General features: G+C 35.8%; 1 protein-coding gene across 8 annotated transcripts in view; it reads right to left on the bottom strand.

Annotated features, from left to right (window-relative positions):
• Window positions 1-26,511, bottom strand: part of RBFOX1 (RNA binding fox-1 homolog 1) — a 292,969-nt gene that overhangs the window by 166,297 nt on the left and 100,161 nt on the right. The window lies entirely within an intron of this gene.

The raw sequence follows: 26,511 nt of genomic DNA on the forward strand, positions 1-26,511 counted from the left end.
CACACCAGTTTTACTACTACTGTGAAAAGCATCATCTCCAACAATGTAACTGTAGCTGATGCTTTGGAAAAGTATGAAGAGCAAATGATTGTTACCCCGGTCTTATCATTGCAGTTTTCTTCAGTCAAGGATGTAGAGGTTTGCCAGCTAAATCTGTGTCAGTTTATTATTGACTTAAATATAACTGGTAGCTTAAGTGAATCAAACTAGTTTATTTTCCATCTCAAGCAGCCTGCAACTTTCTAAAGCTGCAGCAAAAGTTTGCCATTTTTGCTTCATGTCTTCCTATAAGCTTACATAACAATATACTTTAAAGGTGCCCCTGCATTATCCTCAGCTGCTGGGCAGAATTGTACTTTCTTTAGAATATTTTTTAGGACTCCATTTGTTAAAAGGAAAAAAAGGCTGCTTAGGCGTTTCATGATTTCTGTGCAGAACATTCACTATGTGGGAGTGCCTCATTTGCATAGTGGCATGTGGGTAGGATTTGGACAAGCACACTGAAGGATATGACAATCAAAAACAGATATGTGGGAAATCTCTTTTAAATGTAAAAAGACCTCACCCAGGTTTCACTAACTTAGGTAAACATTATTTCTAAGGGAGAAATGAATGCATAAACTACTCATGAGGTAAAAATTGGCTTCAAGCACTGCAATTTCTGTTGCGTACCGAACTATGCCCAAGAATAATTTCTTATTCTGTCTTAGGTCTAGCACAGCAAAAATCAACGAGAAACGGAATTTTGATCAATGTTAAAAATTTGCATGTGATTTTTCCAGCTAATGACATGCAGAACAAGTTATAGCTGATTTCTGCCACTGACATTCTGTCAATTTAATAATAGATCCTTCTTTTGATGTAACTTGACTGCCATTAGCATTCCAAATATAGTGAATTGTTTTGTTAATATCTCTACAGAAGAGAAAACTGAAGTAAAAATGTAAAACAGAAGGCAACCTGGGCCAGTTTCTTGTGCACAGCATCTGTCTTTAATCCATTGCTCACTGGAAATGTGTAAGTCCACTTCCTTACCAGACTGAGAGAGAGTAAATTCCGGTTTTGAACCAACTTGAAATTACTAGCCTGCAAAAATTTATTCTGCAGAAGCCAACATGAAAGCTTCATTTTGCAAGCAACAGACATTTTGAAGGACTCCATGAAACTGCCCTCTTCCTTTAAAACTGAGCTGACCAAAGTGACTCATGTACTTGGCTAGAAAATCAGACATTGTTACCACTTCTGGAAAAAATGGTCAAGGAGGCTCCTGGGCCTATCTTTGCATGATGTAATCATCCACAAACTACACTGATTCTAGGGAGACTCTTCCAGTTTTCATAAGCGGACAATCTGGTCCAATCTACTTTCATGTATTTTATGAGGACCTGCTTTCTCCTGCTGGATAGCAACACGTAAGTGCAGGACTCTCAGATTATGTCAAGAGCCAGTTTGTTAAGCACTTTCCGCTGCACCTATGAGTACAATGGTATCCAACAACGCAGTGACATAGTTCTCATGTGAGCGCTTTTGCTCCACATCCTCTATATATTCTATTACAGTGTACACAAACAACTTGAGCTTAGGCTTCTTTAGGAAGCAAACGTTCTGAAGGTTCCCTGATCCTTGGGTCTTCCTATCCTACATTTAGCAAACCATACCACACAATCTAAAAAAGCTATTACCACCTAATCCCTATCAATTTTTTTAATTAACAATAGGGGCTGGTGTATTTCTTGTCTTTCCTCTGTGTTAGCCTAGCTCGGACAATATAGACTTGCACAACTCTAAAAGGAGAGTATGAATAAGGGGATTTATTTCTCTCTCTTTTCTTTTACACATGAAACAGATAAATGGATTCCCCCTGGAAAAGGATTAATTTTACTTGTGCAGCTAATGTGTCGACCACTCCTGGAAGACAGTTCAAACTCAGACAAGGACCCTTCAAGGGTCCCAGCCTATGGCTGTTTAAAAGCAGCATTGTATTAGTATAACAAAAAGAATCTCACTTTGTATGTTAGAGATCCTTAAGAGTAAGGATACCTTCCACGGGAAGGAGCACACACTAAGCAATGCCCCTCACCCAACCTGCTCTTATTTTGGAGCAAACATTGACCATATAAGCTCAGATGAAATAATTATATCAGTTCACTTAAATCAATATAATGTTAACATCACTGGAGAAGCTCCTTTCCTGTGAGCATGAACCCCAGCTTTACATGAACCCCTATACAATATTTATTGTATTTTTTTAAAAAAGTTTGTACTTCAGAAACAGGTGCAAATCCTATGCCATCCTAAAATATAAAAAGATTTCCTTCTCCTAATTATGATATGCCAAAGTAACATTTACAGGTAACTGCAGTCACAAGCAAAGGCAAGAAAGTAAGCCAAAACCTAAACCTGTGTGTTCTGTTACTAACCAGTTCCTTACAACCTGATAAATTTCATATGTATTTGGTATGTCATTATTACATGAAAGATGCACCACTTCCATTTAATTTTAAATAAATGGACATAAACTGATTGTTATTTAAAGTTACCGTGTTCTAAAAATAACACATAATGGAAAAAGCAGGGGAATGAAATATGCCAGATCTTACAAATTGCTATGATAAACAAATGGTCATCTCGATTATACGTGTGTTGTAGTTCAGTCATGCTATATCCTGCAATAATGTTGGGAAGACCAGTGTTGAAACGAGAAAAAAAATCTCCAAGTGTTTGAAGAAGTGACCAGCCTATTCTATTTCTTAGTATTACTACCTCACAAAAAAATTGCCAGCCAGGTAAAAATAAAAATAAATAAAACCAGAAAAACCAAACAACAACAACAACAAACCCCCCCCCAAACTAAAACCACCTTTCTACAAGGACAAAAAACCCTCAAAGGTGTGGTCAGATGTCATTTTCCAGATTAACCTGGAGGTGCTGAAGAACTTTTAGGCCTTTTTGTTCTCTGCTGTGCAATGCTAACATCAGCTCAAGACCAGTATAACTATGCGATCCTTTAAGTGCCAGAACACTCCCTCATAAGCTTCTGTGAAAAAAATGCAAGATTACTTCAAACTTCCTTATCAGCAACTCAAACTAAGACTTTGCCTTGATGCAGATGAAGAACACTCACACCTTTCCTTCTGCCAGCTCTGCTGTAAATATAGACTGCTGCGCTTCAGCCAATCTAGATGTTTACAGAGCGAGCTTGAGCTGCCGGTCCTAATAATTTCATTTTGTTTAATTCCATGGTCATTAACATCCAGGTTTAGTGGAGAAGCCATTTAATTGTTCAGTCAAATAGTGGATTTCAATTTACCGTTAAGTCAGTGGCATTAAGAAATACTACTGCCTAGTCCATACAACAGAAAATTAATAATAAAAAGATGCTCACTTCACAAATGCGAGAGATGTATAAATGCAGAATCAAATGATTAATCTGAAAAAACATCAATGACACACAAAAGACATCTAAAAACAAAAGCAAAAGATACCTCTATGGCTTTTAATTCTAAAATCGGTTTGGGTAAAATAAAACATGAGTCTGTAAGAGGCACTGCATTTATCTGCTACAATTGCTCTAAAAGGCAGATGTCTGTGAATTTTGTAACAGATTTAACATGACTGCAGTGTATTGTGAGAAATCAAACCTACCTGCCTTTTTATGCAAATGCACCATTAAAGGCTGCTTCTGCAAAGATACTCCCTACACACTAATATACCCTGTATCTGGTGCTTCAGCTAGACTGTAAAACTTCCTTCATCTAATATATACAGCAGGAAAGTAGGATGTCATGAAAGAGGTACTTGTACTGGAACTAAGATAAAAGTTTAACCTATTTGCTTATTATAAATCCTTGAGTGGGAATTTGGCCTCTTTTTATTCAGAGACTTGAAGTTTTGCCCTTAAAATATCTGCTGTGGGAGCATCCACCATAATAATGACTCAGTTGGCATTTCTTATATATGTGCTCACAAGACCCATACATACATTGTGAAAAAGACAGTAATGATGCAGTCCTGTTGTTCCCAGCTTAATCACTATTGGGCCTATTGGTAATTTTTGGCACAGGTCTACATTATACAATACGGAAAGTAACAGTGAGTTTTCCTCAGAAAGTAAATAAGGAGTTAGTTAATGCCACAAACTAATCTGCAGCTAAGTGCAAATTAAAAAACTTTTCAAATGACATTCAGGAAGACACAGATGATTCCCAAGAGCTAAACATGTAACATATCTGAGAGAAAAATCACAGTTTTCACAAACTGATTCACACAGCTTCAGATAAAACAGAAAGTGCCAAGATGCTGAACAGGGGTTCCTCAAGAGCTTCTCTTTCCAGAAAAGGTAAGACTGTAGCACTGATTGAATGGTCCCAACAGAAGATGCTCATTTCCTGCTATGAAAAGGATGCAAGGGCAAGAACCATAGATAACCACAGATAACCAGAAAACCCTGTTGCATGATTCACTGCCTCTAGAAAAACAAAACTCCCAAATCTAAAACCAGTATCGGGGGGGGGGGGGGAGGAATCACTATTTCTCAAAGAAAGGACAAAATCAATAGGGAGAGATTATGACATGTCATTGCTTGTTTTAGGCAACTCAGTCATTTTTAATTTAAATATAAAGTTGAACTCACGAAAGTTTAAATTCTTTTTTTTTTTTAAATTTGAAAGTGTCACATCAGATCATCAGCTCCCACTTTTGGACTATGAAAAGCAGACAGGGAAGATACAACAAAGCAAATTTAGAAGGGTTGTTCATTCTTGATCTCTCTTTCAAGTATACACATGCTACCGATAAACAATGTCAGGCAGGAACAGGAGTAGCCAAGGAAATCTCTACTTCTACTTCCATTTTCTTAGAAAAATATAACTGTTTCTACAATTGCATCAATCCCAGTACAGCAACTCTAATTTAAACTTATTTCTTAATAAACTTTTTTTTTTGCAGTGTCTATATTTTATAGAACAAGCACTAACCACTTAAGATATTTTGTGTACTTTTTCTAAATTATTTTTGCTAATGTTGTAATTTTAAGGATGATCTGTTTAAACCTTCCAGAGTAAATTACTTTAATCCTGTGAACTCACTCACTCAAAAAGAAAAAAAAAATAAAAATCAGAGAATGGATATAACACTAAGATTTTTTTTAAGTCTTACAATGATAAGCTCTTGATTAAAGCTGATTAAGATGACAAATGCTAGTATTTTATTTTATGCATAGTGCATATGTGTTTCCAGTAGTATTTTCTTTCACTAATATTCAGTCACTTTATAAGAACCCCTTTTTTGTGACTGATTTTGGCTATCTGCCACACGCAGCACAGATTTGAACATGCAGGGAAAGATTCTCAGCTGGTCTGAATTCTCAAAAATGCTCCCTGCAATTCGGTTTGGAAAGCTCAATATTTTGATGTTGCCAGAATACAGGCTTGACATTTTTAATATAGGAAAATAATACTAATTTGTTAATAGCTAAAAACCAAACAACAGATAAGCAATTAGTACACAAAGGCAAAAGGGAAGAAAGACATGGCAACAAATAAATTCACACTGCTTCATCACTTTTTTCAGAAATCTCTTGTGGTCTGGTCCGTGTAGCACCTGCTAAGCCTAAACTGTATACACTCCTCTTAAAAAATTGTCAACAGCTGAAGTACAGATTCATTTCCAATTCTGATCTCTTCCTGGTATAAGTACTGTTTGGAAAAGAGAGGTCATCCTTCTGGTCCTGCTCTGTCTAATTCACATACACAAAAAAATGGTATGGGCTGGTCTCAAGTAGAGGCCAAAAGAATTAAAACAAGCCCCTGCGAACTTGACTTGCATGTAACTGCTGCCATCTTAATAAGGTGAGAGCAGCTCTTAAATCCCAGGCAGATTCAGAAGCTGCAGCCCAGTCCCTGCCATATGGAGACAGCCTGGAATCTGTCAAGTTCACTTAGTGAATTTTCTCTTTGGGGAGTCAGTCAGGCAAGCTAGATCAGAATAAACAGGATGCTGTTGAGATCTGGAGGCTAATGCTGGTACAGGCTGGACTACTGAACCAAAAAAATCAGTTTTAAATAAACATGTGCTTGACTAGAAAAATTAACAATAATTAAAGCTGTATAGGCACAAAAACAACTACGCGTGATTTTTACTGGGTTCTGAAAGACGCTGTTCTCTCTCTGACTTCAGGAATTAGCCAGACTTTCCATTTCTTTCCATTATTCCTGTATAGTAAGATATAACAACAACATTTAATGCTTTACATCAGCTTTAAATATTGATAATTTAAAATACCTTGTTTAAATGATGTGCATAGTTATACAACCTTTTTCATAGTTGTTCAGGAAACATAGCAGTAAGAGTAAGTAATGTCATGTTCATATGATCTACATGCAAGTCCAAGCTGCTTCTTCATGCTTCAATAGAAGCAGACAAAAATCTGGGGTCTCCAAACCTACCAAATTCTGTTCTGATGGATGAGGATAAGATAGACTTTGTTGTGCTCTCGGTAAAAACCAGAATGTTAAATGTAATCTTCTGCACATGCTTTTACTGATATTCAGCATAAAAATAAGCCTTATCCATTTTTATTAGTTGGTCTGAGCCAGAACCAATTCTTTTGATGTCACCTAGCTTATAAAATGCAGCACTATAAGCAAGGGAGGTTTTAAAATGCTTCATAGACTTTATCCATTATATTAATGGGTTTCAAATTGCAATCTGTGGAGCACTTTCTGGTGCTGATCCACAGGCAGCTGGCCAGTCACCTGGAGCTGGCTCCTCTCCTTGTTTCCCTCTGCTTATGCACTATAAAAGTCAGAGCTGAAAACGGGCAAACAAAAAAAGACATAATGCCATTTTTAATGCCATTTTTCTAGATAAACAGTTACAGTGCTTGCCACATGACCATCCTGAGAGGAAAGGACTATACAATTATGAAAGGCAAAAGAACTTGCTGGCACCATACGCAGTTGACCATACCAGGCAGGAGAGGGTGAAGGTAGAGCACAAGAGAAATAACTGTTTCTACTACAGGATTAATTTGATTAAACTTTAAGGTGAATGAGTAAAATAGCTCATTTTTCAGCGTTCCCCTATTTTCAGGCAACAAGCCAAATTTTACCTCATGCCCCAACAAGACGAACTTGCACTGCATTGCTATTTTCCAGAGGTAATTCCAGTTTAAATGACTTCTTTTAAGAATGTCCTGATAAATACTCTTTAGAAATGATACCTTGCACTGGAAAGGCTATTTCTGTGAATACTTTAAGTGACACCTACAGATTCATCCAGGGAATTCAAGTTATCTCTATATATAAAGTAAGCAAAGAAAACTACACTGTCCTGGGTCACCAGGTTAGGAAAGGATTCCGGGAACCTAATCAGCAAATCATAATAAACAAGATATCTATATTTACCTACTAATGAAAAAAAAAAAAAGATTTGTTTCTATACTGCTAGCTTTTAATTTAAATTGTTTCTTATTTTCAGATATGTATTTTCTATGTATTTTAGCAGGTTTTCCCCAGCTAAATCACTTTATCTTGACTGAGAAATATAGCCACCATAGCAGATTTTGGAGGTTGTGGAGTTACTACAGTAAGTCAACATTAATAGTACACTATTGCTTAATAGTAAACAGATTTAACAGCTGAAATCATTTAAGCTATCAGTAATAGCTATTATTAGATCACAGAAAAATATTTGTGAGTGCATGCACAAACAAATTATAAATAGCACACAGCAGGAGATAGGTTCATTCAAACCAGCACTGGATCGTGTAATTTACTGGCTTCAGTTCCGCTAAAGGAAGGCTGTGGTATGGTCAGATCTGTGCTCCACTGAAATCTTCCACTCGTGAGGAACAGGTCAGCCTCCCTAGCCAAGAAAAGGCTGACTGATAAAGCCACCAGGGAGGCAAGGCTACTGATAAGAAATACTTGTTCTCATTCTTTGGTTTTGAGATCCACCATTGCTCCATCAATAATAATGTGGACAGCTTAGTTTAAACTTAGATTTAGGAAACATCTGCAAGTGCCCCTAGTTTGTCCTTTACAGTACAAAGTGGCACCACAGCAGCCTAAATAAAGCCTAAGACCTAAATATTTACTGTGCCCAAAACATGATGATTAAAAACCCTTCTGTTTTTCAGTGAAGCAATTTCCTGTTTAGACTTATGGTATCTCTTAGCCCAGAAGTCTTTTTTTTTTCCAGAAAGATGCAATCTCTCACAGTAAATTACATGTGCCTAGTTCAGACATCAGCAACAAAAGACTTTTATCTTACAAAAACTTTCATCCAAATATCTTTAGATCATAACACTTATGTAATAGACCACTTATTTTGTTTCCAATAATAACCTTTAAATCATTTTAAAATATATTCTAAAATATTTTTCACCTATTCATGTGAAAAAACATCTCCAGATTGTAACTTTTTTTAAAAATCAAAATACAGTTTTGCAAAATTTCACATTTTTTTTTCTGAAAGAATCTTCATAGACAATGAGGTACACTGGTAATCAAGCACTACAAAAGTGTAAACCTTTGGCTAGTTACAAGCAACAGCTTTAAAAAAGTTTCTTTTTTTAAAAAAAAAAAATCCTTCTTATGCTTTTAGCTCTCACTTCACAGTATCCTGCAGAAACTTCTAGGAGCATTAGTAGTATCTCATCCTAACATCAATAGGTGGTAAGTAACAATTCCCAAATAAAAAGTCTTTTGTCTAGAAGGTCTTTTTCTCACATGGGGAGGGACATGACGGGACGGACCATAAGCAGATGTTGTAGCATCTCCCATGATCATGTCATGACAAGCTTTATGAAATGTCAAAAACCCACGACCAGGCATAAAAGCAAAAGAAGTACTAAGACAGATACACATTAAACAGAACAATTTTTCTACAGATGTATCATACATGATCTACTGCTGACCAAACACAGATCTTCTCCCATGTGTTTGTTCAGCTACAGTGAAATATATTTGCTGACCTGTTTGCTCAACTGCTGTGAAATACATCTGACATTCAAGCAGGTCCAGTGGGCACACAGAATTAGTTAATCACCATTCATGATCAAGAGTTTGATGACACTCTTCATTCATAAATATTAAATAAGAACTTTTCTGCATAGAAAAAGCTAGGACCTTCACCCTTATTCCCATTCTGCCACATTTTTGGTGTCATTCCTTACTGTCTCCATGCTTCACAGTATCCCCTATAAATAAGTAAGTATGTTTGGACTTCTTGTCATGTGTATCTGATTTTAATGTATCTGATTTTGGGTCCTCAAGATATTATTCAGTAATGTATTATTCTCAAACTCAATATTAAATAAATAAAATTATAAAGTGCTTGATTTTCAATAGGACAAGGTCACTGCCTTGAACTATATTTTTACTCTCATTAAACATTTTATTGCTAGTCCTAGGCACATCTTTATTCACAAGCCAAATACATTAAAGAGTAACTCTTCTCTTTTATACGTTGTTTGATTACTGAGCAAAAATGGGTGAACTAGTATGTAGGACTAAGCAACTGAAGACTGATGAAGGTAAACTATGAATTCCATTCAATAATAAAAAAAAAAAAAAAAAAAACAAAAAAACCCCAACAAACCCAAACCCAGTTTAAAACAGACTGTAAGGCCACTGGTCTAACTTGCAATGATTCCATTATATCTTAATCTTTACCCTCATTCCTTCTATGTAGCCTTCATGTTTCCCTTTCCCTTTCATTTTTTACTTCAGCAACTATAAAGCCTACATCTACATAATTTATTGGTGGTTCTCAGTCTGCAGAATCCATGGGTTTGTTCTGTGAAGTACACAGACATCAAAAGCAGTATGAAAATTAGAGTAACAATCTGGATCGTGACAATGACAGCAGTGAAGCAGTCAGTCAGTCTAGGGCTATCTTGGTCCTTGCAAGAACAAACCCTGCAAAAGGGTTACTGGGTAAGATAATAAGTAGTTGTTTTCTAATACACTGCTTCTTTCTCTAAAGTGCCATTAGCTATTGTGGCATTCTGTTGGAATGAGAATGTGAAGAGGGAATGCATAATTTCTGGAGAACACATTACCCTTACAGTACGAATCACTACTGCAAGAAGATTTGCTGCCGTGTGGATCTACTAGAAATCTGTAATCCTACAGAGATTAGAGGTAAAACAACAACTGCAAACATATTAGTAGTGACACCACACTGCTAGCACTATCTCCAGGCTAAAGAAGGAAAGATACTCCCTCTCAGTTAACTGAGCTGTGTTGCTGAGAAGGAATGGGAAAGGTATTGGCCTATAGACTGCTGACTGGTTAAATGACTGTTCCAGAATAGACTATTGGAACTAATATACTAAGAATTCATGCTGTTCCATCTACAAGCACAATTTTTACAGAAAGATTCTGTAGGATATCAGCACAATGTAAGTCAAAATGTAGTATTTAAAAATTAGTTCTCTTTCTGGATTAAAATAGAATGTAAATGGCTACAAGACACTAATAGATGCTACAATGATTGTAAATTGATATAGATTATGTGAGACCTGACATTTAATTTTTCTATAAAGGTACAGAAAAATAAACCATAATTATCTCCTTTTTAGAAGGCTTGCAAGCAAGTCTTCTGGAATGCTGTCAACCATTTTAATCGAGCTTGGTTTAGAATTAAGGTAGGTCACGTAGGATCTTATTTCAATTCATTTGCAAAATGTGTATTCTTTCACATACCTATGACAGTAAAAAGCAGGGTAGAAGAGATGCGATATTTTCATTCTTTTTATTGTTCAACAGTATATTCAAAGGATCTGTCAAGTGTTTTTGCTGGATGTGCTTAATCCTAGAGCTTTCAGACACAGCTTGTTACCTTCTTTCCACTTCAACACAGTTTTGTGATGTATTTATGAGGCTGAGACTAAACTAGGTCTGCTTGGAAAAGGTAAAACCTAAAAAAAAAAGATATTTTAACCCAGTTAGGCTGAATTCTTGTTAACTAGTTAAAAGGTTTATGCTTTTGTAATAACCTGGGGTTGCAAAGATGAGAGCTATATACAACATGGTAGAGAAAGTAGCATATGAAGTTTTCATTGCAAATATTGCCAAATTTTATAAAGGGTAACATTCTCATAGATTAGATCATAAATGAAATGTATGTTTTACTATTAAGACACTCACCGCAAGAAATAGTGGTTAAATGAAACAGAAGAGCAATATACCAGGGCCACTGGTTTGAATGCAACTCAGATTATTGTTGACACACAGTACAGAGAAATGATTAATTATCTGAATCTGGTTTTGTTCAGGAGATGGCTATCTTTCATACCAGAAAATCAACACTGATGTTGGCGGCTGCTGTTAGTCTCAGAAATCAAGCTGAGAAATTAACTGAAATGGAGAAGTCCCACCATTCGCACAGAGGGAGGGATGTATCTCCATCAATGAACCATTCAACTTGTTGGGCATTTTTGCATCCTGGAAGGCATATTTGACAGTGGTCATATTAGAATTAAGGGTGGAGCTGAAGACTTCAAATTAATATAAAGGTGGCGACTTGGAGATGCATCAGCCACCAGAGAAACAAAGATTTATTGGAAAGTGAGCCAAGATACCTTTGGGAAGGGACTTTGTGAAGAAAATGGAATGGAATGAAATGGAGGTAAAAATAAAAGGCCCAGAATTGAAGCTTTCAACTGTATGAAGCACTTCAGACTTAACAGCCTAGCATTTACTTAAACAATCAGAATTAAGTCCCTAACCACTTTCAAAGAGAAACTCCAAAAAACAAATTGGCATGACACAATGTTATCTGTCTACCTTTACATGCAATGTGAAGTACTACACCTGTGAGAACTGTAAACTCTTACACCTAGGGAAGACATCAGTTAAGAACATGTCTAAAGTTAATAATCCTTCAATGTAAAGGAATGGTGTGCATACAACAAGCAGGAAAAATGAAAGATTCTCAACAAGTGAAATACCCCAATAGAATCTATCATGCAGAGATTGAAGTTTGTAGGTGGTAACAGCACTATTGCATTTTTGTGCTTGTTAACAGAATTTGTAAGTTAAAAGGAAAGAATTTTTTTGTGTGTTCAACTCCTGCAAATCTATTTTGCATACAAGGGCACAAATAGAGCAGAAGAATATTCACAAGACTAAGTAAAAACAGCATTACTTCCAAAATTTTGCTTAATGATGTTTGTCTTATTTTTCAAATAATTATATTAATTGTAATTTTAAACTTTGGAAGTAGAAAAACTTAGATTTCTGAGTCCTCACTTTTAAAAGCTTAAAATCCTTTCCTTCCCCACAACTTAAAAACCTGTACACAATAGTGAAAAGCAAACCTGCTTCTCCATTAGATCACACTGCCATCATATACCACCAGATACATGTATTCTGAATATAACGCTAAGGCAAATACCTGCACCAAATGCCCTATGTCTTACTAATTTTACAAAAGAACACTGTTGTGTCACTACTTTAGTATTTCATTGAAATAATTACATATTATTTAAAGTGGTTCCTGCTGGCTTTAGTAATATGAAAGATGCCTTTCTATCCCTACAGATGTCTGAAAAGTTTTCAAGCAGAGCTCATTTATAAGAAGAATACAGGTACAGCATTTCTGTTTTAGATTCCCACTCTGTAGATTTGTTTCACGTGTTTCTTTTTCCAGGTTGCTGAATGCCCATCAAGTGGATGTTGTCATTTATAGGAAGAGCACGAGAAAAATCTCTTCAATGACAACTGAAGTATGCTACATTTACACCTTTTTACAGCAAAACAAAACCAACCCACTTTTTACTCAACTTTCACTAGACCTGAAATTATCAAATTGTTTAGCAGTCAGCAAACACAAAGACGCAACTTCTGTCAGAAGCGTTTGCGTGCATTCGCCTTCCCTGCAGCACACAGGACACAGGCAGCTGACAGCGCTGACTCTTACGTTCACAGGTTTCGTGCCGGAGAGATTTAAGAGCCTGCTGCTCCCAGCAGTCTGACCCACTCCTCTGCTTGAAGAGTAACTACTTGCAAAGCAGATTTGGAAAAATAGGTGGTGTGCCCACTACTCAACCAAAGTGAAAATGATGGCAGCTTAAATTAATACTCCAAGGGTATACACCACACTGTTAAACAGTGTGTATACTGCCTATTCTATGAACTTTGTTGGGGGGGAACCAGTAATTTTTGGCATAGAGGTAGGGCACGAAGTCAGAAGCAGAAATGCCTTAAATCATCTCTACATGGGTTGCCAGAGCTGATCACTCAGACCTTGAGTATATGGGAATTTTGCTAAGAATCCTTAACTTTTTAAAATAAATTATATTATACCCATTTCAAAGATGCAGAAATGAAGGATGGAGAGGTTTCACAATTTGTCCAAGGCCACACAGCTCTTCAGGGGCACACATGAAAGTAGGATCCAGTAATACTCATTTATAGACATTTAACCATACAATAGAAGTAACATTTGCACTCCAGAAAGTTCAATCCCATAAGTATTCTCAGTTTTAGAGTAAAGAATAGGATTTCAAAAGTTATTAAAAATACTTTGAAACAGGTTAACTTCTGGAATGCTATTTTCAGCTTCCCAAGGTTTTTATCTGCTTAGGACTTGCTTTAGCAGTTCTGGAATCCTAATAGGATTTGTTAGTATACTAGCAATTCTCATCCAAATGATCACTTTGTCTAATGGTGTATGCTACCCACAAAACAGAAATAACCTTCAGACCACTTTTATTTGGTTTCTGCTGTAGAACAACCTGAAAATAACATATTATTTGAGTATCTGTATATTCTTTCCTTTGCTTTGCTTTAAAAAAGGGCTGGCCCTGGTCATATAGACATGGAAAAAGTGAAGGACTCCAGAATTTTCAGACTGTTTTGGGCACTGATCCACCACACTGCCTAGAGCACATCCCTGTTTCTTCTTGAAGAAACAGAGATTATATTGGTTACCTACATCTCTATCATGTATGTTGTCAGGATTAGAGCTTCTAAAGTGCTTTGAAGATTAAACTTCTGCTAATTTATTTTTTCTTTCTATTTTCACATATACTCCAAACACGCTGTTCTCTCCCTCTGCAGAAGAAATTTTATCTTACACATGAACAGGTTAAGATCTTTCTCCAGTGAAAGCTCGGTAATGCACACCAGTTTATTCACATCAGACTCTGTTCAGTACTCCTTTCTATTTTAATTTCATATGTCCAGTATCTCAACTTAATTAGTTATGGGGAATATAATAAAACAGAACATCAGATGTAGATCTCCAAACATTCTCCAACTATACTCCTCAAAATCATATTTTGGACTGCCTGAACAAACATGATCATCTGTATGAACTTTTGTGTTTTTATAATTCAAAACGGCAAAAGCAAAAGTCACAGGAATGGATATTTTAAAATCCACTTCCTCTTCCCTACCTCAGAGCCATAAGCTACATCCAGCAGTTGAGAGTTGAAAGAGAAAAAAAAGATGCCCTCAACCTCTATGAGTTTACGAAAGTACATTCCCTTTAATATGTTCATGCTCCATGTCAAACATATCCCTTTAAAAGAATTTCATACCATGCATTGCATTTGAAATTGCAAATATAAAGTATCTGATAACATTTAATGGCCTCTAGGTATAATCAGCATAAAACCAGCATAAAAGAGACTCAATATGAATATGAAATATTTAAACCAAATGTGATGGAACCTCATGGGGAATCCTGCCACACATGCTGTCCTTTCTTCTAGGAGGTCCTTCAGCTGTCTACTTTCACTGTCCTTGTAGGGGGTACAGCAAAATGACATGGAAAAGAAAAGAAACCTAAGCATCGGCATGCTACAGCAGTGTTTAACCAGTGTTTCAATGAAGCAAGCTTTGATCACTTCCTAGGGAAAAGCAATGACCTGTCCTTTAAGGAGAGCATTTTCTCTTTTGATCTGTATGTTGCACTCATTTAAACTGAATTCCAAGTGTTAGTGTCTTATTTAATACTTAGTTATAAAAATATCATATAAACAGATAAAAATTCATGACACTCACAAATCTCCACTCCATTTATTTTATATTAGTAGCTGTATTCAGTTGGTAACTTTGAAAGATGTCAGAAGTAGGTTCTAATGTACTACAAAATTTGCAGTACTAAGTAGCAAGTACTGTATATATCAGCTAAATATAACTGCACTATTTATCTATTATTTATACCCTAAATACCATATCTGCCAAGGCAAAAGCAGAAGTGCCCAATCGTCATTTCTGCATTTGTCTCAGCATAATATTAACTATCCATGTAAATGATATACAAGTATGATATACAGAAACCTACAAAGCTAAATTTGAGTACATAAAAGCAGAGATTGTATCAGAGTCATCGACAAAACATCTTTTGTAGGTTATAGAAGATAATGACATTCCCAATTGATTAATATATGTCCATTAAGAACTGGACTAAAATCTGCCTATTTATTGCAATTCATTTAATTCCCAGTTGACAAGAACAATTTTAGGTTTTGCAGACGAGGGATAAATTCCAGAAAAGATAAATTAACTCTTCCTCCTCAGAGTGCAACACAAGAAACATCCCCCTGGACAAGATTTGGGACAATTTAAAATAACGATCACTGATATCAAAGTTACATAATCCTAAAAATAAATTCATTCCTAAAAATCAAAATTCCTTTAATATTTCATGACCTACAGCTATTACAAATAAGGTAACAGACACCTGGACTTAAGATAATGATTCAAATTTTCCTAAAATTCACCTTCTTTAGATCCCTGAGGATTATTCTACCTAACATTGAGAAGATTCAGATTCCAAATTCAGACACTAAATTGAAAAGATTTCTGAATTTTTCCATTGCTTGGGTGCAAGATTGTAGTCTGCATCCATCCCTAGCCTAAAATACCCAAGCTGATCTCTACAGAAGACATTATGCTTTTCTTCTTCTTAGGCATGGATCCAATACTGTTACATTTAGATCTAGATGTTAGATACAAGTTAAGAAGTTATGGGAAGCTGCACAATAAATTTATCCCGATTATTTTAACAACAGAGGAAAATGCCATTATAGTTAAACCTATATTACTTGTTCCTCATTTTTGCTAGGCTGAACTCACAATCTGTAGTCTGCGTTTACCCAAGATAGAATAATTCCCATATGACACTCAACAAACTGGAACTAGCTTTCTCCTACACCAACTCCTTTTCATCTTAAGGTTGCCACCTGGAAATGAAATCTTGGAATCATTGCATATTAATTTGTATAATTTCCAAGCTCTTCCTCACCCTAGTTCTATAGAAGTCATCTCACCTAGTAAGAATTATTCTTCTTCCCACTCAGCCACCTTTACATTTTCTATGATGATCCAGTGATTTATTTCAATATGTAAAAGGTTAGTCTTTTAAATTTGTATCAGGACTACTGAAATAAGTTCCTCTCTAAATTCACTTGGATTTGCCTTTTGTTCTCAGTAGTAATTGCCTGTTGTTTCATCTCTTATATCTGATATTCTAACATTTCTAGACAAGATTTTTATGCATCTTTAGTATCAGACAGTTTAAAACTTTTCTGTAACATCAGTTACATTCTCCATGTAGTAGCACTGACCTGCTGAAATCATTTATTGCACAGCTGTTCTTTGCTATCATTTTGAGGCCTGAATAAAGAAAAGACAGAAACTTCCCCACTCTTGTATTTGATAGGTACCAGTAGCAAATGAAATTGCCATTGCTTGGACTAACAAAGTTCAAACTCCAGCAATGTTTTATGAACTCTCTGAACACTGAAAAAGGAGCAAAACAAAAGGGCTTACCTACCACAATTTAATAAAGAGTTGATAGCATTAAAATGTAGCCATTTCCACATCTCAGGATATACTTTCAGTATTAGTATGCATTAAATAACAAAAAAACCACAAAATTTCATTTTGCAGTTTTGAATCTGTTCTCAGTGTGTGTGAATTTCTGAACAAAACTTTAACCTCTTCATAACTGTCTTAACAATACCATGACCAAAAGAGCAAGGTATTGCTAACTGAAAGCAATATGTAAAATCTTCACAAACCTGATCGTCTTGTCTGTGTCAAAGCAAAGACTACAAGATGAAACAAAAGGAATGAAGATGAAAGGTTCAATTCAAAACCAAATTGTTCTAAGATTTTGAGATGGCTAGAAAGACTCTAAAGGCAGATAAATACAGTTCAAATGTAATTAATGGCTTTAGACCCTGTGATCCTTCTGATCTATGGACTCACATCTGATTTTGAAAAGGAGCTATAAGTATGGTAGTTAATTTCAGAAGATATATATACACCTTGCTGGGTACCTGTACATTGGATGACTTTCCTTTTGGAAAACTGTAGATTTCACCGTTAGCAAATTCATAACACTTCATAATTTTGTAGCACAACTTTAGGATTGATAGTACTTCAGTAGTAGAGGGAAGCAAATTTCACTGTAAGTAATGAAGGAAAAAAACCCTACTCTTCTCCCCCCAGTCATCCTCAGTATTACAGCATGGAGAATATTAGCATTTTGCTACATCAAAAAGGATAAAATACTTGAGGCACTTAGCCTGTTGGCAAATTATGCTTGGGGATTTCTAGATGAATGACTTGTATCTATGTTTACAGCCTTTCAGCAGAGTGCTTACTGTTTACTCTGGAATTAATCCAGGTCCATAAAACTAGTGATACATCAATATAACAGATGTGCTTAAGTGACTATGCATTATAAGGTGATTTGCTTTAGTTATAAAAACTCAGTAACTGGTTTTAAGTTGACTTTGACAATCACAGTCTGTAACCCATCAGCACCTGCTGTATTAATTACTGTTAGCGGACTGGTAATCTCTAGTTCTAAGGACTTTATAATTTCACTATTTGACTTTCAAAAGTATCTAGACTGATAAAAGTATTAGAGTTGGACCATAATGTCCTAGTTCTTGGCATAAGTCTACTAATGTATTCCTATAATATCACTATGTTGAAAACAGTTTAACTTGTGTTCATCTCACGTGTACAAAATGCTGGAATGTAAATGTAATAAGGTTCTTTATCTTCAGGACACACAATCGAGGTGAAAACGATGGACCCCCAAGGCAATGCTAGTGCTTGCTCTCTAAAGGATCTACTCAGCAAATAAAATGCAAGCTTTGTTTAACAAATGGTAATGTATTTGGCTTTCGAGGCTTTGTTAAGAGGTCATTTTCATTATTATCTACTTTTCTAATCAATTTGTGACTTCCTGGCTACTTGCAACTTAACTATGAATACTTGAGTTGAAAGGTTTTGAAATGTATGTCAGAGTTTTTTCTTCTCCTGCATCTGACACTGTCAGAACTCTTTCAGAGAAGGTGGTATGAACTGCCACGTGTTAAATACAAAAAAATTTCTATTTTAAAATGCTTTTTCTTCTTCTTCTTCTTCTTCTTTGATGCTCTCTATTGTGAAACTTTTATAATGTTGATCCTAGAGAACTTCTTTCTTCAAAGCTAATAATATTATTGAATTGATAGTGGAAGCTAGAACTTTAGGCCTGAGACTGAAATCTCCTAAAGAGTGCACTGAAAATTTTTTGCTCTCCAGTTTGAAAGGTCTGTCTGTATGATCTTCTGTCATAGCCAGCAAAGACCCTGACTGCATTTTTCATCACATGTAAGTTTACAGGCTTGGCCTGGAAACAGGTCTCCACATACAGTTCTGTAACATTATACACAAGTTGTCTTAGTCTATATTCACTTTCAAAAATGTACAGCTAGAAGCACTGCGGGTTTCATTATGTGGCATAACAAGGTGGACATAACATTATGGGGCTTCCATAACATGGAAGCAAGTCTCCCATAAAACATACAGTATGGTTTGAGGTTTCACAAACTATTAGGCTGTTTTAACTAAAGGTAGGGCCAGAAGCTAAATATTAAATGTGATAAAACCTGAGGATACCTAAGCCCTTAATGTAAATATATGCATTTTGAAGTGATACATATTTGTATTAAATTGTCAAACTACATTGTTACTCTAAGTATAATACTCCTGAAAAATACAAAGCCAGCTGGAAACCTTGACATTTCATCCATATTGTTATTTATATACATATTTATTGCTGCCACCTGCTTGTAACTTGGCTTATATCATGAAGCAGTACATTTCCCTTGTTTCATTATACTTTGACATTTCACTATAACTACATAGCTGCCCATTTCTCAGTTTCCAATTGCTCTGCAGCCGCTCTTGAATTATATTGGCTTAGTAATAGAATAAAGATCTTTCTCCGTGGTAGTACTAGCCTCTTTTTTTCATACCCAGATGGTACAAATCGCTGCTGGCACATGTAACAATTATAGCACAGCTTCTGCTGCTTAAATGAACCCCCATAAACCCCACAGAGTTAGATTAGATTAGGGAATTGGGAGGTGAGGAGGAGGTCTGGCCAGTGGTCTCAGCTGAAACAGATAAGTGTGTGGTACAGCCTGTGTATGGCTCTGACGGAGTATATAGCATGCTTACAGGGTACTGTGCAGTGAGCCTGTTCTAAGGGAGAAAGGAAAATTAGCTAATAAAGTTAATAAACCTAATTTCATAATCACTATCACAACACCCATTTTTACTATTATTCAAATAACTGGGTTACTTGAATACCTTGTGATGGCTCCTAAAACTCACACTTTCCAAGGAATAATACTGGAAACAGCAGTCACCAAGAGAAACTCAGATCCATTTACTCAAATTTACCTACGTTCTTGCTTCACTCAGACTATCAAGTGAATCAACCAGTTCTTTGATATTTCTGAAGGAGGCTGATGACCACAATCCATACCCTCAGACATTTAAAAACACATAAAAAATTTCCAGCTCCTCTGTGCATTTCTCTGAGCAGAAATGCCAGCAACTGAGCGTAGTGTAATGGGATTAACTGAAGAGGTCCTGTGAGAACACTGAACTAAACTGGTTTGGAGAAGGAGAAAAACTCACTCTGGGCCAACCTACTTGATAGACAAACAATGTTTCTAAGTTGTCAGTCCAAGAGTTTGTCATGAGCCACTTTAAACATACAAAAGGAAAACTACAGCATGAATATCTTTACATGTGAAATAAATCTTTTATGACTTCACCAAAGTTATACTGCTTTAAATTTAATACAAGTTAGAACACAAACACATGCATACGTATATTTATTTAACTAACTAATTTTTAAGAAAATCCTCTAAGCATTCAGCATTTAAAAGATACTAAAACTGAGGGACAAAATATATGAAAGAAGAATAATAGATGTATTAAAAATTATTGCAAAACTATGTATATTGTTTCGCAATAATTGTATGCCTATATGTATAGGTCATACAAAATATGTTTTGCAATAATCGTATACCTGTATGTATAGGTCATACAAAATGATTTCACGTGTTTCTAAGAAAGCACCTGCTCTACCTTTTCCTCAACTCTGTCCTGATCAGGAGAACAGAGGAAATCTTGTTGTGCCCCTGAAAGGCTAACAGGTACAGACTTACTGCAGCAAGGGAGAAAAGGAAGGAATTTACTGTCATTTCTCCAGTCCCCAACTTAACATGAAAACGGTTAGTTCTTCCTGCTGATTGAAAAGAAAGTTCATCAAAAAGCCAAAACTAAATCTACTTAGTTGATTAAAATCATTAAATCATTGCCTTAAAATCATTGCCTTATTTGCACCTCTAAATCAAATAGAAAATGGTAACTTACAGAAACCTGTATTTTTTACTGTTAAAATTAATTTAAGAATGGACTGAAATGACTAGAACTGCATGCAAAGCACTAATTTCTCCTGCTGTCTTGATGGCAACCCCATCTCAGGACAGAATGGGAAAAGGCGAAGGCTATTCACTTCTCACAAGGCACAAATGGAAAAACAAAACACAGAAAACTCAAGCAACTAGAGAAAACAATCTTCAGGTTGTAAACCTTTTTCCTATCTTAGCTGGGAATAAGCAAACCCATCCTCATTCATTCAGTCTCAAAATAAAGGCCAGGTTTCAAAAAACAGCTTAGTTCCTAGTTTCTGTTTAGGCCCTGGAAAAGTAAACTTTTTTTAAATGTACTAGGAGCCTTGACAATCATCAACTCTTCTGACAATTTGGCTGTTTATTTTGGTATCTAAATTTGGCTTTATGAAAACTGTTAAGGAAGATAAGAGGATTTCTTTTTGATAATGAAAATAATAGGGTACACCCCATCTCACTAGTGACAAAAGCTTCAACAAAAGTTTCATATACATTCTTCCTGATTAAACTGCAGATTCTGGAATGAAAACCTGATACACATATGCCCAGAAGTGAACCCCGCAGATCTCAGGAAAAACACAAATATTTAGGAACCATCTGTGCTATGAGAATAGAAACTTGTCTGTCACACATGCAAATGCACACACTACTGAAAGCAATGGGAATCCATCACACTCTGAATACGAATCTACGTGTATGAAATTAAGCAGCGATGCAACTAGAATGAACAGACAATCAAAGGTGCTTCCCTTCTTTAATCAACCCCTCCAAAAGTAGGTCTAATGCAAATGAAGAATTTTTTTCCTTGACGGATGGTTACAATCTATGTCCTTCAGAGCAGCTGACATTACGCTCCCCTACAGAATGTACTGAACGCTTCCCCTGTGCTGGTGTTCTCTACTGTTTGGACTGACTAATCACAGTACTTGAAAACACTGAGAAAATTACATTAATCAAAATTAGCAACAGAAGCTTATTATTTTCATCTTCTTCAGAAATGACGCAACCAGCAGAAAACTTAACTTAGGGGGTTTTTTTAGTCTAAAACAATTTACTTTTGTGTCTGAAGAGAGTGTTAAATACATCTGTGATGAAACCTACCTCTCCCCACCATTTTGGTTTTGAACTAGAGAAAATTTAAAAGAACTTTATTCCCACAAGGCTTTTCAAACATTGATTTGGAGACAGAGCTGAAAATTCTAAGTTTTAAAATGAGAGACTTTCCCTTCAGTCAAAGTAGTTATAGTATTTTTCTGAATGAATAAAACAGTGTTTTCCCCAAATCTCCTAAATTCAGTTCCTGTTTATAGTACCACAAATACATGGCAAATTCAGCAGAGATTGTTTGGTTTAATTTCTAGCTGTAAGAAAAGCAAATGCAGATGCAGCAGGAGGCAAGGAGCAAAGAGCTGTGATAAAATAAGTTGAAGACTTGCAAAGTATTCAAGATATCTGAGGAAGAACAGTTAAGCAAAATGATGTGACCTATTATAATGCCTGGAAATAAGATTTTTGGAAGTCTGCTACTTGATGTAGCCTCTAAAATGTGATGGTGATAGCAGAAGGTATACACCATTTACTGCAAACCTAGAGAGTAGACCAAAATGAAATATTGCTACTCTGAAACGATGCTCACTATAATCTTGATAAGAAAAATTGTTTGTGGAGTGCTCTGGTATTCCACAAAGAAAACACAATACAGTGCTAACACTGGAAAGAAATAGTTTTAAATTTTGATTCAGATGCTCATCATCTCATTTGATTCATGGACTTGTCATTTCTACTTGATGCCATATCAAACGTCTTTTAAGGAGTTCACTTTTATGAATCTCTTCATTTATTAAAGCTTGTTTTAGTTATGCATAGTCTTTGCAAATATTTTGACTCATTTTCTTTCCTGTAATACTACACAGTTGTACGTTGTCAAGTTCTGCTGTCCTCCCCACTACTTCTGATGAGCCATTTTAGCCATTTTCTGTACAGCTTTTGCTCGTGTGAACATACTTTTTCCTCATTCTATTTACCTTATAAAGATCAAGTATTAGAAAAAGAAATAAGTGAGAGTTAGATTAGGAGAGAGAGAAGCGACAAAAATAATATATGCACGGGAGAAATAAGAAGTAGCAGCAGGAAAAAAAGAAAGGATGAAGTTAAAACACAGCATAGGAAAAATGTTATGTTTTAAGAAATAAAGACCTGACAGAACAGAAACACGGCATACTAAGTCTTGGTCTCACTTATCGTGACGTTGCATTTCAAGTAATTAAATACCTTGGAGACATTAATATACATGAACATGATAATCTTTGAAGTCATTGATGAATGTGTTTCTGCTATTTACACTTATTAAAAAAATGAGAAATTTCTAATGCAACTCTTAATCAGTTGCTAAACTTTAAGGAGTAACATAATTTTAAAAGAATAATATCTCAGATAATGATTTTAATTTTTATTCCCCACAAGTACTTTTTAATTTAGCTTTGTAAAACCCAAGCGTACGTATTTATCTTCCCTCCACCACGGACTTATACATGTATTTTAAAGAAAATGATACACAAGACAAGGATTCAAACTATACTTGAGGAACAACTTAAGAAGTTAATTGATCTAAAAAATATCAAATTGCAAAGTAGTTATGTTTTTCCTACACTTTCCAAATAACACTTATACAGGGGAAACAAAACTTGTAAACTACTAGATTTTAATCTAAGACAAACTTTCACACTGTAGCCTGACTGTCAAAAGCTGATGTGAAATTCGAGAGAAGCAGCTCAGGAAAGCAAGGCCTATTTATATCTGTTACATGATCAACGTGGGTGCAATGCAACGTGGGTACCATGCAGTGAGGAAAAGAACACTCTTCTATATGCACTAAAGGCTGCTAACATGCATTTTTGTAACCACTTAAGCCACTAGGAAAATCTTGTTGGATAAGTCAAATCTAAGAAATAGTTTGTTGATAGTTCTTCATATTAACAATAGATGTATTATAAAAATCAAAAAGAATCTCTCAAATTGAGAGAATCTCAATAAAAACTCTATTTTACTTCTGGAGCTAACAAACTGCTAACAAATCACAAATAGAAATCCATATAATTAAAAATAAAATTGAGCTACCAATACAAGTCTTAGAACATAAAAGCATCAAATGATGACTGCATTTTTTAATCCATCTTTGCATTAGAACAAATAAAAAATGGTCCAGGGTAAGCCTTACTGCCTATATCCAAACACAGTCTGTTTCTGTAAATGACTGTACGTGGTTGCAAACACCACCATTCATTAATCAATTCAACAATGTATGATGATAGTAATTTTTAGAAAGCATCATATATTGGCCATCAAGTCCCTGCTCCTGACAAACCAAATCTTCCCTTGACATATATGCTACCTTATTTATTCAAGTTTGTCAGTACAACAGGCATGTGGCATGTCTTCTATTAGCAATCAGGTCTTACAGTCCCTATTGACAAGACGGACAACAATCCAGTCTCGTAAAAGATTCATGACACAACTTTGCACTCTCTACTGCTTGCTTTCTCATAAAACCAGTGCAAATCCCATCAAAAATTTAGCAGAACCCCTGCCTCATCTGTTTAGGCCTGAAGCTAGTTGCAGGGACAACTCATTAGGGACAAGCTCATTAAAACCAGCCCTGGAGCAAAAGCAGTTTGCGAGTCTCCTCATTTTTATTCACTTTCACCTAGCCATTCGAGTTTCTTGTGTTTCCCAGATACAGAGCTTCTAATGATTTTGTACAATAAGCAAGGCTGTTTCCAAACTTACGCTACACCCAGGGTTCCACAAATGCAGTTCCTTCTGTACACCAAAGCTAACGTAGTTCTGTTCATTTGTAAGGCTTAGGTGGTTCTATACTGAAAGGTAGTATCAGAAAACCTAGCGGATTCTCTTCTGATTACATTAGGACAAGGTACCTATGCATAATAACTATCAAACACATGCTAAAATCCAAAGAGAAATCGAGATGTCCAGAATTAAGGCTAGTAGATACACATGCCTGAGAACTCACTCATGTAGGAATGCATTTGGTATTTCATTTGGTATTTTTAGCACCTGAGATGTCTAAAATACCCATGAATTTAAAAAAAAAAAAAAAAAAAGGAAAAGGAAAAAGGGAGGGAAAAAAAAGAAAAAAACAGCAAGGATTTCCTTTCTCCTTAGTATCTGTGTCCTAATAAATATTGATTAAATAAAGTAGTTTTTTGTTGTATGTTGCTTACCTTTTCTGCCATTTGCTAATGTCCCAAAGTGAAATGATCCTCACTTTTGCTATGAGTGCTAGCTGGGAAACCTTACTAATACCATCTAAATTAGATGCCTAAAGTTAGGCACATTAATAAGCAACCCAATTTCAAATGCCTATACTTGGACAACAGAATTTGAAAATCATGGTTATCCACAGTTCTGAAGGTTGGTGATCCAAATATCCTGGGGCGATTGCAAAAGCTTCCTTACTTCTGTCACATAACAAAGAGAACTATAAAGGTCTGCAAAGAGTAGATTTCCACCCCTAGACCTGTGATGACAAAAGCTAATGAGTGCTGCACCAGTATCTGTTTGCAAAGTTGTGTACAGGGGAGGAGGAAAGCCTCAGGGGGATACATTCTCAAAAGTCAATTGCTAAAACTGGTCTCAGAAGAGCTTAATTCTAACAAACGTTACTGTCACATGCATGGCACAACTATTCAGATATAGATATATGCCCAGAAAATGTATTATACATCTGAGGAGCATCTTACTGAATTTGGGGTAGCAAAGAACAGTCTGGACAAGAAACATGTTCTGTTCCTTCTACAGATCATCTGTTGAAAACCAACCAAATTCTACTTGCCCAGTTAAGCAGTTAAGTCAAGAATGTAAACAACTGTCAGAGTGAAGAAGCCACTCATCTCACTCCAATCTCAGAGGACTGTCTTTAAACTTATATTTTTGCAAGCATGTTAATATTCAATCGTGTTTTCACCTTGCTTGCACTCTATAGACAGCACTACATACAGGATACATTCTTATTCTCATCAAGTTCATTCTCTGCTCATCTTATGATAGTGCATAACAATCTCATTTACAGTCTTCAGCCCACCACTCAAGGCAACACAGCATCAAGGCCTACAGCATTTTTCAAAGTCAAAATTGAAAAATTCATTATTTTGCTTTCTTTACTTCTGTACAAATACGCACTCAGAGAGTCAAAAGTACTTAATTAGTCTGGAAGAATTAATTATTTGGAAGATCACTGGCCAAAACGTGAATTTTAGTCATGATCTGTGACACTGTCAAAGACTATGAAGTCTGCCATGCACAATTTTTCTAACAAAAAGATTATTGCCACAAAAAGTGTTGCACCAATATAATTACTCTACCACATTGTCAAGCACAATGAGCATAGAGCACCGCAAGCAACACAGGTAAATTGATGGGGTGTGAAGTTTGTTTCATGCAAAGATCATTGCCTAATTGCTCAATATACAGTAACTCTAGCATCAACACAAACTCCAGCACAGATCAACAGCCCTATACACAATTCTCAGCTGTAGGTTAAGCAAATCAGTCTTACTTTGCACTAAAATGGAGTAAGACCATTTAATGGGTAGTTTAAGGAATACCTTAGCAAACAGAAAAAGAACAGTACCTTTTTTGATTGTTTTCTTTTTAGTGAAAACCTGGTTGCCTCTCCATTCAACAGTCTTCAGTGGGACCTCAATTAGTTTACAGTCTGGAGTATGAGGCACCCACATCACTAAAATAAAGTCTTAGTT

Source organism: Ciconia boyciana, chromosome 13 (assembly GCF_034638445.1).
Source record: "Ciconia boyciana chromosome 13, ASM3463844v1, whole genome shotgun sequence".
NCBI lineage: Eukaryota > Metazoa > Chordata > Aves > Ciconiiformes > Ciconiidae > Ciconia > Ciconia boyciana.